Below are 12,688 nucleotides of genomic sequence, written 5' to 3'. Positions count from 1 at the left end.
CATGTCTTTACTACCGCCAAATTCCTCTTTGATTCATCAGTCAGAATTTCAATCGGATTTTAATGGCAAAGCTTAAAACCGAATTTTGAAATTTCACTGGGATTATACGAGTTTGTAAGTGAAGGAAGTAACTGTGGTCATGACTATGATTTCAAGAGGTGGTGATTGCTATCTTCAGATATTGGAGAAGATTTGAGAAAAAAAAAAGATATTGGAGAAGGAAGGTCGCACGAAAATTCAGTTAGGAGTTTATGAAGGATTAAATGGCTTGATATTATTGGTAGAAAGTGGGTTTGCGTATCTAAATAACCTGAAACATTTTAACGAATTGTGTTCTCTCAAAAATGAGAAAGTTGAGTAGTGTCTCACAATCTTGACACATCAGCATTTCTTTATGTGACACATCAGCTTTAACAAAAAAAAATCTGATATTTTAAATTTTAAATAATAACTATGACATTTATGAGTCTTGGAACTCATTTCATGTCTTTACTATTGCCAAATTCCTCTTTGATTCATCAGTCAGAATTTCAATCGGATTTTAATGGCAAAGCTTAAAACCGAATTTTGAAATTTCACTGGGATTATACGAGTTTGTAAGTGAAGGAAGTAACTGGTCATGGCTATGATTTCAAGAGGTGGTGATTGCTATCTTCAGATATTGGAGAAGATTTGAGAAAAAAAAGATATTGGAGAAGGAATGTCGCACGAAAATTCAGTTAGGAGTTTATGAAGGATTAAATGGCTTGATATTATTGGTAGAAAGTGGGTTTGCGTATCTAAATAACCTGAAACATTTTAACGAATTATGTTCTCTCTAAAATGAGAAAATATAAAAAATGGTAAAGGCGAATGTTGATATCACTATGCATGTTTGTTGCCATTATGATGAATTAATGGTATGGTTTAACCTCATTCTTTTTTTATTGCTTGGGTTACAACTTACAAATGTTATGGGGGAGACGTAATAATGACAACAAAGAGGAGGTTATAGAGAAAGCAGAAAAGGATTTAGAAGGAGTGAGGGGACAAAAAAATTTCTCGGGAAAGAATATCAAAAGAGTAATTTTTAAAACTGTGATGACCATAAATGATCGATAAATTTGTTATGATCGGATGATTTTCCAGTCTGCATAATTTGTAATTGTTTTATCATCTTCTATTCCTCATGAGTGTTAATTGGAGGTTGTTCAGCCGCTCTCATGGGAGACAAGACTTAGGAGTTAGGATCACAATATGATCACATTTTGTATTCATTATCTAAGTATTTTGTTATAACATAATTTAGGCAGTGTGTTATTAAACGATTTCATATTTAGACAGAAATAGAATGTAGTTCCCATAAGGCAATAATTCTTTCTACGCTCGATTCTTGGGGTGCAAAGTTTATGAAAGAACGACTGGTAAGACTAGATCTTTACGTAATTTTAGAAGTTATAGAAAAGTATTTGTACTTTTTTAAATGTGATATGGCGATGTGTAGCTTGCATGGATGTAAGTGTTTTTTTTTGTGTGTGCTAACTGTTAACATATAAAAAAAATCAGAAAGTTTCCTGCAATTTAAGCTGATAATCTAAATTTTATGTGCATAATATAAAACTTTCAATTAAGTGATCATATAATTTAAGCTATAAAATATTAATTATTTTAGTTTTAGTTTTTAATATGTGGTTGATTACAACCGAAACTAACTGGAAATTTAGAGTAAAAACTACAGAAAATTTAAAAATGTGTTTACATTATAATAAAAATAAATACGAACAAATAATTTTAACATATATCAATTCATACATTTTATCAAATGACCGCTTCTATATCGAATTAGGTTGTATTTGTTAAGATATTTTTCATACAAGTAAAATATTCCTAAAGTTTAAATAAAAAATCTATCATATTATACAACACAAATTATAAATTTATAAAGTATACAAGCCCGTGTGTACACACGGGTTTTTACCTAGTTATTTTTAAAAGTCAACTAAAGTTAAATGTTTATTTGGTAAGATCCACAATTCGTAATTTGTTTGGCAAATTTGGGAAAGTTTGAAATTTTTTTGGCCTAATTCTCAATTAGAAATTTAGGAAAAATCTCTTACTTTTACTTTTACGTTTTGAGTCAATTCAAATTCTCATGACTAGGAAGAAATAACATGATTTTACCCCGTGCATTCGTACGAGAAATTTATCAAATTTTATAATATAATTTATGATTTTTTGTAAATATAATTTTTTAATAAGTGATAAAGATTCATTTTTGTTTATATATGTAATTTATATTTAAAATTTTCTGTTAGTATTATTATGACTGCAGACATAAAAACATAGTTATAACCCAATCATTCTAATAATCGAAGAAAGACAGTTATTATAAAAACATAATTCTAATTCATTCATTCTATTAATCCGAAAAGAATTGTGGTTATAAAAACACAATTCTTACCCATCTGTTCATATTACTATATAATAACATATTTACTAATTTTGAAATATTTTTAACTTAATATATTGCATGTTTTGATAAATTAACCCGCATAAGACCACAATTATAAAAAAATCTAACATGTCTCATCAAATTACCGTATAATATAAATATTTATCAATCTTCAATATGTAAATTTTTTGACTGATTGATTATGATTAAAAAAATACAATAATATATTTATTAATCATATGTTTATTATAAAAATATTATTTAAATTTCAAATGTTAAATTAAATTTAAACTATATTTAAAGAAGTTTAAAGTAATTTAACTTATATCAAGAAAATCTTTAATTATTTAAATTAATAACTAATTTTCAGAATTATTTTTTATATAAAAGAAAATGTATTTTTAAAAATAATATCGCAACAAATAGGATAATCTTAAAACAGTTTTCAAATAATTATATATGATGATATGATGACACGAATAACATGATTTATGACAATTATTTGTTATGGACATAATTGAAAACATTTCGAAAACAAATATTTTCCACACCTCAATTTTCATAAATACATATTGTAAGGTTATTTAAATACAATTACTTCTCTGAGATGTCTCTGAAGCAAATTAATAAACTCAGTCTAAATTTTTCATTAGAAAGGATTATTATTTTGTTGGGAAGCGGTGCCTGCATAGTTGAACTTGAAACTAAATATGCGAATTAAAACCAACTAATTTTTTAAAACCGAACCAAACTCGAAGTTTGTTTTTTTTTTGTTCAAAGGCATTTCCATTAGTTGGACTAAACCGATCGGTTTAGAGATCGAGTATATGAAAAGACTCGGAGACAATGTGTAGCAAGAGTATCAGCCAACGAATTGCCTTCTCGAGGAAAAAAGATTAAAGAGATTACATCAAATCGGGGAGCCAGATTCTCTGTATCGTGAAGGATCCCGTGGATCTCTGCTATGGGCGTTCTCTGGTTGATGTTTCTGATCAGATTTGCGGTATCTGAGGCGATGCTGAGGCGTCGAAAGCCTAATTAAGAGGCAAGTTTCAAGGCTTACCGCATGGCAAGAGCTTCTGCTGCAAGGGGCGATCCAACCGCTGCTTGGGCTTCTGATCCTTGAGTCAGAGTCTTCCCCCTCTCTTCCTTGATCACCCAGCCGAGGCTTGCATTCAGGAGTTCACTGTTCCATGTTTCGTCAGTGAAACATTGGGTTGAGCTTGGTGGGAAGGGAGTTTCCCAGGTCTTCCTCACACTCGAAGTTTGGTTTTAGATTCACATATCACCAAAGTAAATGAAGTTTGTGTCTTGATGTAATAATTTTTACACTCAAAACCGATCAAACTTAAACAACTGAGAACTGAACTGAGCCGAGCGACATAATTTTTCAAATCGAAACTAACCAAAACATTGAATTAACCAAATCAAATCCAAAACCTTTCACGCGATTGATGTGAAAAATTGGTATAACACATCTTTTTGGTTTGATTTTTGGAGTAATCATAGTTTTCTTTTGATAAACTTGGTGAGCGAAGTAAAATTGATCTCGGTATATCTTTTTATGCTAGAAAACATCGTAGACCAATACTTAATGAGATTGAGGTGGAGCTATTATAAATAAAGCAAAATCGATATATGCATGAGCGTGATAAGGTATTATGGATGGGTAAGAGTTAGTTGTTTAAACCTAAATCGTTTATCCATAGGATGCAGCATTGGAGTGAGAATATCAACACAAGCTGTGTGTTTTTTGTGCTGATCCGAATGAGTAAAGGGACCATAGTTTCTTCTCTTGATCTTTCACGACACAAGTATGGGAAAGGCTGGTTGAGAGATTGCTTATGGACCGATATGTGAGTGACTACAAAAGTATAAGGGCGCTGCTTATTGAACCATCTCGAGATCATACTTGACATTTCCTTGTAAGATACACTTTTCAAATATCGGTGCACACAATTTGGAGAGAAAGAAATGGTAGAACCGAAGGTTGACGTAGCAAAAAGGCGATTGTAAAGGCGATTAGGGCTTTGAGACTTCTTTCGCACGCTATGGTGCTGGTGGTCGCCGCATGCACTGAAACGATAGAGGAGGGAGGGGGCACAGTGTAGAGAAGATGGTTTCGATAGGGCTGGTGAAAAACAGGCTGAAACAGAGTTGATTGATGGTAATAAGGTGAAAAAATATGTTAAAGGCTGATGGAGGGCGAGTTGAAGGTGGTAAGGATGATATTCAGGTCCAAGGGCTTCCGATGAGGGAGATCAAAGAGGGAGAAATATTTGTGCATGAGAAACTGAGTGCAAGAAAAGCGGTGGTGAAATCGTCTTGGGCATCGATGGTGGAAAACCGATCGGAGATGATTCACTATGATTTAGAAGTGGAGGAAATCGATAGTATGCCTACGGCGAAGCTACTAGAGAGTGTGTTTAAGAATTCTCCATCGCTATGGACGGATTTCTTGGTTGGAAAATTTATTTCCGAAGCTCCGTTTGTAGGGAAAATACATGCTTTGGTCAATAGAATCTGGACACTATGGGACAAATCTATCAAGATAGATGTCTATGTGGTGGATCAAACAACAGTTAGGTTTCGAATTAAGGTTCCGAATACCAGAGCAAGGGTTCTGAGAAGGGGTATGTGGAATCTATGTGATGTACCTGCTGTGATATCGAAATAGAGTCCGAATGAGGAGAAGAAATGACATCAATTCCGTTATGGGTGATAGTTAAAAAAGTTCCCCCACATCTCTTTTTGTGGAAGGGACTCTGTGCACTGATAAGTCCTTCGGGTAAACCAAAGAAGTTGCATCCGAACACAGAGGCATGTAAAAACTTGGAGGAGACCAAATTTTTTGTGGAAGTGAATCTAACCAAAGTATTACCAAAGTTCTTTTGTTTTAAGTCAGAAACAGGACTGGACACTGTAGTGAAGTATGTGTTTCCATGGCTCCCACCACGATGCACAGGTTGCTCGAAATGGGGCCATTTACGGAAGGATTGTGTGGAAAAAAGTTTACCGGAGGTATCAAATGGTGGAAAAAAAAAGAAATGGAGGCCGGAAATAAGGACGCAGCAGATCAATGTCTGTTGGGCTCTGATACGGAGTCATCTAGGAACCAGAACACCGGTGAGGTAGTTAAAACTGGTAATACAGAGGTAACTACACAGAATAGAGATGAGGAAGGATGGACTACGCCTACGAAACTAAGTCGAAGTCCAGGAAAGAAAACAGAGTTGAGATATGGAGAAGTCTCCATACTTGCTAAATCGAGGTTTGGGTGTTTAAGTGGAAAAGATGAGAATTGGGAAAGAATTGTGGATACAAGCAAAGAAACAGAAGAGATTCCACTGGCTGATATTAATCTGGAGACTGAAAAGGTTGAGCAGGACAAGAAACATGAGTTGGTCATTCCGGCTCAAGACAAAGATGTAAGAAAAACCGACAAGAGTGTGCCAAGTGAATCGGGTGGAGGAGTGATACGTCAATCTTTGCCGCGGAGTTTAAAAGACACACACAGGTTTCTCTCGAATTTAAGTACAACGAATGCTAAGGGTATCAATCCTGACAATCGTGAGACACGTAATTCCCAAAAAAAATCATTAATGTCTGGGTTCTTTTGGAACATCAGAGGATTAAATAAAAAGAGCAAGCATAATATTGATTAGGGCGTGGGTGCGGCAGGGTAATATTGATTTTGGGTGTCTTATCGAAACTAAGGTCAAAGAAGGAAGAGCAGAGGGTATTTGTTTGAAGATTTTCAAGGACTGGTCTTTGATATCAAATTATGAAGATCATCGACTTGGAAGGTTATGGGTTATTTGGCGTCAAAGCGTCTGTGTAACTCCGTTGTACAAATCATCGTAGATGATTATTGTCTCAGAGTTAGTGGAAGGCAGACAGGAGGAGTTTTTTGTGACGTTTGTCTAGGCATCCAACTTTTTTGAGGATAGGAAAAAGTTGTGGAAAGATATCCGATACCACCATGACTTACCTCTGTTTCGGGTTACGGCTTGGCTCATTGGAGGAGATTTTAACGAGATACTAAAAGGGGATGAAGATTCCCTTTTTGATCCGACTATTCCTCTTGGGATGAACTTGCAGATTTGGTTTACCAGGGACAGGCTTACACATGGTGCAATAAGAGAAGATAAGGGGTGATATGTAAGAATCTGGAGCGAGTCTGGTGAACAAGGAATGGATACAGAAATACGACCATTCTTATAGTTTATTTGAAGCTGGTGGATGCTCTGACCACATGAGGTGTTCGTTTTTTATTAAGGAAGCAGAAGGGAGAATAAAAAAGCCATTCAAGTTCACAAACTCTACAGCATCTCATCTGAATTATCTGAAGGAGGTAAAAGAGATGTGGGACCTGTCCCAACCTCTATATTTCTCTACCTCAGCCATTTTTAGACTCTCAAAGAAGTTAAAACAGATGAAGCCGCTTCTTAGAGGTATGGGACAGGATCTGTTAACAGACATATCCAAGAGAACCAAAGAAGCTCTTACCAAATTGTGTGAGCTTCAAGAAAAGACGATGCAAGATCCAACAGCGAGAGCAATGGATGAGGAAGCAAGAGCTTTCGAAGGCTGGGCTCGACTAGCTTATTAAGAAGAGATATATCTCGGAAATCTAAATTGCATTGGCTGCAGATAGGAGACAAAAACAATAAAGCATTTCATAATGCAGCAAAAACTCGGGAGATGAGGAATGGCATCAGGGAGATTAAATGTGGCAATGGGAGTATGGTTTTGACGCAGGAAAAAATTAAAAATGAGGCAGTCCGGTATTTTAATGATTTTTTGACGATGAAAGTGGTGAAATTTGAAGCTTTGCAATTCTCATGTGCTGATGAGAACAAAACCGAGCTCACTAAGGAAGTTACTCGGGAAGAAATCACAAAGGTGATATTATTTATGCCTAAGAACAAATCTCTGGGGCAGACGGATTTACCTCTGAGTTTTTCAAAGACACATGGACTATTGTGGGAAATGATGTGGTAGCTGCAATACAATATTTTTTTTAGTTGGGTTTCTTGCTGAAAGGGATAACTCTCATTCCAAAGAAGAAGGAAGCCATTGAGATGAAAGATTACCGGCCAATCTCGTATTGTAATGTGCTATACAAAGTATCATCCAAAATCTTGGCAAACCGACTCAAAGGTATTCTACCTAAATTCATCTCCCCAAACCAATCTGCTTTTGTGAAGGATAGGTTATTGATGGAGAATGTTCTCTTAGCAACAGAACTTGTAAAAGATTATCATTTATGTGCTGTTTTTCCTCGAGGCGCAATGAAAATAGATATCTCAAAAGCATTTAATTCAGTGCAATGGGACTTCTTGTTTAACATGCTGAAGGCTATGGATTTCCCGACTCAGTTTATACACTGGATTTCTCTATGTATTACCACTGCATCCTTCTCTGTGCAAGTAAATGGAGAGCTAGCTGGTTATTTGGTAGTGAAAGAGGTCTTAGACAGGGATGTTCTCTCTCTCCCTATCTATTTGTCATCTGCATGAATGTGCTCTCCAGGCAACTAGATCTGACATCAAAAGACAGAGTAGTAAACTATCACCCAGGTTGCAAGAATCTGCAGCTAACACATTTATGTTTTACGGATGATTTGATGGTTTTTGTGAAGGGGGAAAAGCATTCTCTCGAGGGTATTCTAAGATTCTTTGAAGTGTTTGTTAAAGGATCAGGTCTCGAGATCAGTTTGGAAAAATCTTTGATATATATGGCAGGGATTTCGGAAAATATAAGAGATGAAATTCTAAACCAATTTTCATTTGATCATGGTGATCATGTGCGGTATCTCGGACTACCATTGATCACAAAGAAGATGAGAGCAGCGGACTATCTTCCACTCATTGAAAATGTGAGATCGCAAACTAGTTCATGGATGGCCAGAGTTTTATCTTTTGCTAGAAGATTGCAGCACATTGGTTCTGTAATTTTTAGCATTACAAACTTTTGGATATCGGCTTTTAGACTCCCTAAAGCTTGCATCCAAGAGATTGATAAGCTCTGCTCTACATATGGTCTGGCCGTGAGCTGAATCCAAAAAGAGCAAAAGTTGCATGGAGTGAGGTCTGTACACCGAAAGAAGATGGATGACTGAGGTTAAGATCAATTGAAGAGGCTAATAAAACCTGCTGTTTGAAATTGATATGGAGGATTTTATCTACAAAGCAATCAGTATGGGTGAAATGGGTCCATAGACAACTAATTCGTGAGGGATCGTTTTGAGCGGTAAGAGATACCACCTCATTAGGCTCTTGGATGTGGAAAAAGATTTTAAAATACCAAACTCTGGCAAAGAATTTTCATGCTATTGAGGTAAAAAGTGGAGATCAGACTTCCTTTTGGTATGATGCATGGAATAATTTGGGATGTTTATATGATCAGATCGGGGATCGGGGTTTCATTGACAAGGGGATATCAAAGCAGAGGACGGTGGCAGAAGTGTTAGATAGTCCAAGGAGGAGGAGGCATCATCAAGCTTTGCTCCGAGACATAGAAACAGAGCTAGACAGATTCAGGCTGGAAAGAATTCCTGCAGAGAGTGATGTTCCACTTCGGAGGAGGAACGATAGTCAGTACAGACCTAGTTTTGATACAAAAGTCACTTGGTCCCAGATAAGGCAAGCAAAACCGAGGGTGCAGTGGTATAAAGAAGTCTGGTTTTCTCAATCCACTCTGAAGCATAGATTCATAACATGGCTAGCTTTTCGGAATCGATTAGCTACGGGAGATGGGATTAAAAAATGGAATGTGAATGCTGATTCGAGCTGTGCTCTGTGTGGTGATCTGATGGGGACAAGGAACTATCTATTCTTCACTTGATCTTTCTTGCAGGAAGTATGGAGATCTCTGGTGAATGGAATACTGGAGAACAGGTTTACATGGGTGTAAGAAGAGGTGGTGGAAATCATTGTCAAACCGCTGGGAAACAGGACATTAGCTTATCTTTTACGGTACGCTTTCCAAATGTCGATTTATTCGATTTGGCGAGAATGGAATAGCAGAAGGCATGGCGAGAAGCATTCTTCTGCGTATCGTATCACGAAGATGATGGAAAAGAATGTTTGGAACCAGCTATCTTCGATCAGGAGCTCAGGGGACTCGAGATACGAAGATGGATAAGTAACTTGCTTTGATACAAGATGAGATCAGTGTTAGCTACTTAAAATTTTTTATTGATTTCAAAACACTCAAAAAAGTTGTAGAACATTCATTTTTTTCTTTGAATATAATTTAACATTAAATTCAAAATAGAAAAGAGAAAGAAATGGTAGACATCATGAAGATTCTCCTTTGACAGTTCATCGGCTCGTCAAGATGATTGGCGAGAACATTAGAAATCAACTTTGTTTGATTCGTGGAAGTTGAGATAATCAATACGAAGATAGTTTGCGAATTTGGTTCCAACAAGATAGGAAATAAAAAGTGAAAACAGTTTTTTTAATAGAAATAAAGAACGAAGTAACTAGAAAGATTGTTCGAGTTCTCCGTTTCTATCTTCTAGAAAGATCAAAGATCATCTAGAAAGCAAAATTTATTTTAAATATAATTTAATATTTGATTAAATAAAAATAAAAAATCAAATCAGGTAATCTGAATAAATCAAAATGGCCAGCTTGGTAGAGACTATAAGACTAGCTTACTAGTTATCTAGTATATAAATAGAAGAAGAGAACTCTTTAATTTTTGATATATCATCATTTAATAGCAAATAGAATATTCATATATATATATATATATATATACAACTAATAATACATATAAAAATTGTTAAATTTGAATTCAACTATGTTAAAATCATTGAATCATAAGGATAAAATAAATGAAATTTAAATTTGATTTATAAAAGTCATATTAACAAAGATATCAATGAAATTGAAAAAAAATTATGAAGCCAAAAATAAAAACAATTGGTTGATAAAGTTTTAAACTACCAAAGAAGAAACATAAGAACTATAAAAACAAAAATCACAAAGACATTGAATAAATGATAGTTAAAAAAAAAACAAAAAATATTTACTTACGATACAAAATAAAACAAAATTTATATATATCACGAGTTTTCTCCTAATCTAATATATAAGAGATGAAGGGCACTCTCCAGGGATTGACAACTCAGCATTTGAGAACCAATAAGAAAATAACATTTATTCCTCTTATTAATACATACACAAATTATTTATTGAATATAAATGAATCAACCATTTAATCTGATTTTTATAGTGTTAAAAATATTAAATCATAAAATAATAAAAATTGAACTCAAATTTAATTTAAATATTCTCTATGTATAAATAAAAAAACTAATATAAGATTTTAATTGGTCTTTTTTTACTGTGCGTTATACTCATCATTTTTTAAATAACATAGATAATTTATTCGTAAAGAAATTAAAAATAAAAAACAAGTAATAAAAATAAAAATTTCCAAAAACTGAAAAACAAGTTTTTTTAAAAAACAAATATAAGAGTTAGAAAATCAAAACACACAAAAAAAAATTCATTAAATAATAAAAAAAATGAAGAGAAAAAATGACGAAAAAATATGGTAACAAATAAGTATAAAATTTATAGAGATAATGGGAACATAGATAGAACCAATTAAAAAAATATGAAAACAAAACATGAAAATAGTAAATTACAAAAAGTAAAAATGATCAGTAAATGGAGATTTCAATGGAAAAAGGTAAAAAACAATTGATCGAAAAGATTACCAGCAATTATTATCAAAGAAAAAATATATAAAATAAATCACAAAAGAAATAAAAAATTGAACTAAAAGATTAAAAACATAACTTAAAATCTGTCTCAACTATTAGTTCATGTATATACTATTTAATTTAAATTCAACTGTGTAACAAACATTAAATCATAAGCATAATTTAAATTAAATTTAAATTTAATTTAAAAAATCATAAGCATAAATTAAATCAAATTTAAAATTAGATTAAAACATCATAAACATATGAATAAAAAATAATTTATTTTAAGTGTGATTTAATCTTTATTTTCGAACTAATAAATATAATTTAATCTCAATGCAAAAAAAAAGAAAAAGAAATATGAGACAAAATTAAAAATAATAGTCTAAGTAAGTTTTAAATATCTTAAAAATAAAAAATAAGAAGAAAACTACAGTACAGTAGTAACGTTCAATAAACAATTGAAAAATAACAAATTATAAAAATATTGAAAAAATGATAAAGAGAAAAGAAAAATAATACAACAACAAATAAATATGCAAAATATTAAAGATAAAAGTTAAAAAATATGGAATTAGTGATAAATATATATATATATATATGTGTGTGTGTGTGAAAAAACCTAAAATTCATAATTTGAGAAAGTTAATAAATTAACACTAAATCATGATTTAGATGAAACAACTCGAAAAAACAATGGATGGATGAGATTATTTTTAAAATAACAAAGATAATTTATTCGCAAAGTAATTAAAAAATAAAAACAAGTAATAAAAATAAAAATTTCCAAAATCTGAAGAACAAGTTTTTTTAAAAAAATATAAGAGTTAGAAAATCAAAACACACAAAAGAACATTCATTAAATATCAAAAAGATAAACAGAAAAAATGACAAAAAAATATGATAACAAATAAGTATAAAATTTATAGAGGCATGGGGTACATAGATAGAACTAATTGAAAAAATATGAAAATAGTAAATTGCAAAAAGTAAAAATGATCACTAGATGGAGATTTCAATGGAAAAAAAGTAAAAAACAATTGATTGAAAAGATTACTAGTTATGATCATCAAGGAAAAAAAAATATAAAATAAATCACAAAAGAAATCAAAAGTTGAACTAAAAGATTAAAAACATAACTTAAAATCTGTCTCAACTATTAGTTCCTATATAAACTATTTAATTTAATTTCAACTGTGTAACAAACATTAAATCATAAGCTTAATTTAAATCAAATTTAAATATAATTTTAAAAATTATAAGCATAAGTTAAATCAAATTTAAATTTAGATTAAAAAATCATAAACATATGAATAAAAAATACTTCAGATTTTAAGTGTGATTTAATCTTTATTTTCGAAGTAATAAAAATAATTTAATCTCAATACAAAAAAAAAATATGAGGCAAAATTAAAAATAATAGTCTAAGTAAGTTTTAAATATCTTAAAAATAAAACAATAAGAAGAAAACTATAGTACCAAAAGTAACGTTCAATTAACAATTGAAAAGATGACAAATTATAAAAATA

This window comes from Eutrema salsugineum, unplaced genomic scaffold (genome assembly GCF_000478725.1).
Source record: "Eutrema salsugineum unplaced genomic scaffold, Eutsalg1_0 scaffold_8, whole genome shotgun sequence".
Lineage (NCBI taxonomy): Eukaryota > Viridiplantae > Streptophyta > Magnoliopsida > Brassicales > Brassicaceae > Eutrema > Eutrema salsugineum.
Note: the sequence above shows the minus strand (reverse complement) of the source record.